A 5,520-nucleotide genomic window follows, 5' to 3' on the forward strand; every position below is an offset into this window, starting at 1 on the left:
AGAACAGCATACATATATTGACTGGGACAATGTAAATGAAAGATTGATAAAAAGTATGGTGAACATTGAGTAACTGAAAAAACATGATGGCCCTGGAAAATAGATGAGATAATGAAACATCTCTCCTTCCTTCATGCACAGAAGCAAGAGATGATTAGGGCTCAATGCCACATACATTGTCATATGGGATGTTACTAGAGTGTTTTTTCTTGGTGTGTGTGTGTGTGTGTGTGTGTGTGTGTGTGTGTGTGTTTGTGTGTTACAAAGGAGGGTTCAGTCTGAAAGGAGCAGGGGAAAAGAGAAAGAGTCAGTTAACTAGAATATATAATAGGTCTTCTATATCCCAAGCTAAGCCCTGGTATTTTCTCTAACTCAGTGATGTAAAGAAAAATCCAGACAACAAAACATATTTAAAATAAAATATTTCATGAAAGAATTATGATTACTTCTATAGACCTGATATAATAATGATATATTTTCTTAACAGGACGAAAACAACTCCCTATTGCTAATGAAAAGTATTACCACTAGATCTGAAATTGTGTGATGGTATTCACAAATAATAAGGGATTAAATTTGGGTCTATAACTATAGTTCAGTATGATGGATAACAAGCTGCTTAAAACCAAAAGCCTGTTGCTTCTGTTTAAGTAACAGTTTCTTAGTAAAAATAATAATAATAATAATAACCAAGAGAGTGACAAATAAGGCATAAATAAGCTACCAAATTTAATGGTTTGCTTACCAGTAGGAGGAATGAGATCAGAAATAACTAAACTATTACAAAACTTCCCTTTCTCCCCCAACATGTTCTCCTAATAGGTCTTTCTAGTTCCTTCTATTTGCTTGTTTCCTTCCTGCTTCTTCTAGGACTGAAATTTCTTTGGTATGGGGACCTCTGAGAATATTCTATTCAACAATGAATAGCAGCTAGTTGCCTAGAGCCACATAGCTTGTATATCAGAGGTAAGACTTTGTAAACCCGAGGTTGCCAGTTTACTATCTACTTTTATACTGTCTTTTAATGTTTTCCACGTTTTTTAAAACTCCATTTTTACTTTGGCACAGAATAGGAAAAGAAAATGTCAATTACTCAGTATGGTATAGTGGTATTGGAGCCAGACTCAGGATTGTCTTACTAGTGACACACAGAAGTCATTTGGCCCTGGGTATTGTCTTATATATGTGTTATTTCTGTTATTTCCTTCTATTAAATAAGGGCAAAGTCTGATTATTATAAGCAAGTGAAGGGAGGAATATTTTAAAGAGGCTGAAAATTTATCAGGCATAGAAGAATAAGGTGTATGGGGAAGTACTAAGGAAGATTAGACAAGAAAAAAAAAAACTTTCCTGTATGAAAAATGTTAAATCTTCTTTTCCTTACTACTATGTCACCTCCTAGTTAATAAATTAGATATTTAGTGAATTTAAGTACTTTTTTTCAAACATAGCTACAGTGTTGTTAGTAAAACTTTGATGATTAAAAATTAAGATGAGAAAATAAATAACAAACATTATAAGACAATAGAAAAAGTAAGAGTTTTTGATATAGTGGAAGGAGTACTTGATTCCTAAATCAAAGACCCAAATACTATCACTTTCCTCCTCAAATACTATCACTTTCCTCCTCTTAAGTAGCTCCATGACTTTAAGCAATTCATTAAAAGTTTCAGGACCGGGGCAGCTAGGTGGCGCAGTGGAGAAAGCATCGGCCTTGGATTCAGGAGTACCTGAGTTCAAATCCAGCCTCAGACACTTGACACTTACTAGCTGTGTGACCCTGGGCAAGTCACTTAACCCCCATTGCCCCGCAAAAAGAAAAAAAAAGAAAAAAAAAAGAAAAAAAAAGAAAAAAAAGTTTCAGGACCTCTGTTTGTTAATGTTTAGAATGATGAAACCAGGGGACAGCTGGGAGGGAGTTGTAGGAGGCAACTAGAGAAGGGGCAAAGGGGAAAAGGGGGCAAGTGAGAGCGGAGAAATCGTGGCCTGAGCGGGGTTGGGGGCACAGTTCGGAAAAGCTCGCAGTCGGGCCCGGAGAAGGGGAGGCAGGGCCCAAGGGGCGGGTGATTAAGAACACAGATGGGGAAACGGAGACCCAGAGAGTCCGATGATTTATCCAAGGTCACACAGTGAGTTGATAATCTCTCCACTGAGCCATAGCTTCTGATTTTCTGTAGAGCTGGCGGGACCCTCATGTTTCCGGGTGCTGTCTAGGGGCCTGGGTGGCTACTGGAGGATACTGTCAGATCGAAGAAGTTAGACCATGGCTATGCCCAGGAAAAATGTGACTGCTGGCATCATCATCATCATCATCGGAGATGAGATCCTTAAGGGCTATACTCATGACACCAACACGTATTTCCTGTGCCAGACCCTTCGCTCCATCGATTTCTGCGTGTCCCTGATCTCTGTGGTGCCAGATGAGGTGATGGCCATTGCAGAGGGCTGGCTTCCGTCTCCATCCGCTTCACCCATTTCCTCACCTCCGGTGGTATTGGACCCACTCACGACGATATCACTTTTGAGGCTGTAGTCCAGGCTTTTGGAGACAAACTGCAGCCCCACCCTGAGTTGGAAGAAGTTGTGAGGGCCCTGGGAGGCACAGGGAAAGAGAAGCTGGTTCAGGTGCCCTCCACTGCCCGTCTCCACTATGGTTACAAGAGTCAGTACCAGGATGCCCTTCCGATTCCCCCTGGTTTCTGTGCGGAATGTCTACCTCTTCCCGGGCATTACAGAACGGCAGCAGCGGGTGTTCAGGGGGCTGTCAGATCTCTTCAGGAATGAAGGGATGCAATTCCTCCTCTGTGAGTTATACCTGACGATGGAGGAATCGTCAGTCGCTCCCATCCTCACAGAAGCACAGGCCTACTTTTGACACCGACTTGTCATTGGCTCCTATCCAGACTGGAGGAGCAACTACTACCAGGTTAAGCTGACCCTGGACTCAGATGAGGAGGAGGTGGTGAAGGAAGCCCAGGCCTACCTGACTGCCCACCTCCCCCCTGGAGCCCTGGTGTCATCTGTGCCCACTGCAGTGGAGTAGGCTGGAGAGGTTGTGTACAGACTAGCCCAGGCCTACCTGACTGCCCACCTCCCCCCTGGAGCCCTGGTGTCATCTGTGCCCACTGCAGTGGAGCAGGCTGGAGAGGCTGTGTACAGACTAGCCCAGTCAGGGACGCCCCTGGCGAAGAAGGTAGCAGGGCCCTTGAAGACAATGGAGGAGGCCCTGTCAAGGTACAGCCTGACCCAGCTCTGTGTGGGCTTCAACAGGGGAGAGGACTGCACTGCCCTCCTGCACCTCTTCCACGCTGATGTACAGAGGAAATTCCCAGAGTCCAAGGTCCCACTGCAGATTCTCTACGTCGGCCCATAGCATCTCCCCCTTCCTGGAGCTGGAGCAGTTTTTGAAGTAGACAGCCAAAAGGTATAAGCTGCAGGTCTTACAGGCTGAGGGTGACAAGAAGCAGGCACTGAGTGAACTTCGGGCACAGAACCCCCATCTGGAGGCTGTGCTGATGGGTACAAGGAGGACGGATCCTTCATCCCGAAGCCTCAGTCCCCTCAGTCCCACCAACCCAGCCTGGCCCCAGTATATGCGCATCAACCCACTACTGGACTGGACATATAGAGACATCTGGGATTTCCTCCATCAACTGTTTGTTCCTTACTGCATCCTGTATAACTGGGGCTACACTTCACTTGGCAGCCGGGAGAATACAAAGAATGTTGCCTTGAACCAGCCTACCAGTTGGAGAATGAGGATGAGAAAGGAAATTCACGAACCTGACTCTGTGAATTTGTGTTAGACTGAGGGGGGTTTGTCCCCATCTGCTGCTCTGCTGTCCCTAGTGCCAACAGCCCTGCCATCAGTGCTGACCAATAAATATCGCCTGCTACTGTGAAAAAAAAAAGAATGATGAATCCAGACTATATTATCTCATATTTTCATAGATTTATAGCTGAAAGACATCTTGGGGGTCATGTTGTCCAGTCTTTTCATTTTACAGATCAAGAACCAGCGCCAAGAGAGTTTAATTGACTTACTCAATGTCACACAGATAGTAAATGGCACCATTTACTTAAAACATTTGCTTCTGACTCTAAAGACAATATTTTGTTTTGTTTTGGTTTTGTACTGACTTTTTAAGCTCTAAAAATATGATTCTAAGAAATTAAATTTTTTTATTTCATAACTATAGCAAGCTTACTCTAAGTCCTTGCAATTGAAACATATATTTTGAGGAAGGACCCAGAACAGCCACCTATGATTCTTTGCTTTCTCTCTCTGCTCAAGTACTTCTTTCTCCCATCAATGAGATTTCTGGAACATCCATTTTGAGGAAAGGCACAAACCAGAAATCCTTCATTTTCTACATTTTACCAATATTCCCTTATATAAGTTCTTCCTCATTCCAATACCAGACCTCTCCCTATTTGATTATCTTTTTTTATGTGTTATCTTCTGCCATGAGAATTTAAGTGCCTTCAGGGTAGAGAACATTCTCTCTCTCTCTCTCTCTCTCTCTCTCTCTCTCTCTCTCTCTCTCTCTCTCTCTCTCTCTCTCGGTGGTGGTGGTGGTGGTGGTGGTAGTGGTGGTGGTGGTAGTAGTAGTAGTAATCCTAGGGTTTAGCACAGTACTGACACATAGTATGTACATAATAAATACTCATTTATGTGACTGACACTAGAGATCCCTTCAAGAAACATTATCATTAACTGCACAGAGAAAGCTACACATTTATTCAGAACTTGCTGAATCTGACCTTTTTTTTTTTTTTACTTCTTTTACATACCAATTAATTTTTTTATTTAGGGAATTGATCCTCTGTTTTATTTCTCACCATAAAGGAAAAAGTAGTGAAATAGAAGTTACTAGAACTTTAGGATAAAGTGACCATGCCATCTGAGACTTCAGATGGCAAAGAATAGGGAGATTGGCATAATCTCTTTAACAATGTAGTTGTTTTAAAAGTTGAATTCAAAAGGTTCAGGGAATAGAGATTTAGCTGCCTTAAAAATTTTTTGCAACATTATCACAAATTATTCCTTGTCAAAGAAATGTGGTTTTAAGAGACTTTTTCAATGAGGAAGATTTTATAGTACAAATAAATATAAATGTGAAATAAAGTCATACAGTCAACAATATATTAAAATTGTCATGAACCTGTAAATAGAATATTAGAAAGACCAAATCCAGATTAAACTAAAGGGGGATTAAGGAAGGGGGGGGGGGAAGAAGGTAAATTTAAGGGAAAAAAAAGAAAAGCAGAGAAGAATGGAGAGGAGAAGGGGGGGCACTGAAAGGGAGAGGAGGGGAGAAGAGGGAGAAGAAAAAGAAAGGGAAGGAGGAAAGAGGGAAGCAGGGAGAGGAGAAGGAAGGGGAAGAGAGAAGAGGAGAGGAAATGATTGGAGATGAAAGGGAAGAGGAATGGAAGGGAGGAAAGAAAAGGGGAAGGGTAGGGAAGAAAAATCGATTTTGGCCAGGTGGCAGTAATTTCTTCATAGACATGATTGAAGAA

At 42.3% G+C, this 5,520-nt stretch overlaps 1 pseudogene; it reads left to right on the top strand.

The window, feature by feature from the left end:
• The first annotated feature begins 2,080 nt into the window (after positions 1 to 2,080).
• Positions 2,081 to 3,806, top strand: LOC122732071 (annotated as a pseudogene).
• The last annotated feature ends 1,714 nt before the right edge of the window (positions 3,807 to 5,520 follow it).

The sequence above is a fragment of the Dromiciops gliroides genome, chromosome 6 (genome assembly GCF_019393635.1).
Source record: "Dromiciops gliroides isolate mDroGli1 chromosome 6, mDroGli1.pri, whole genome shotgun sequence".
Taxonomy (NCBI): domain Eukaryota; kingdom Metazoa; phylum Chordata; class Mammalia; order Microbiotheria; family Microbiotheriidae; genus Dromiciops; species Dromiciops gliroides.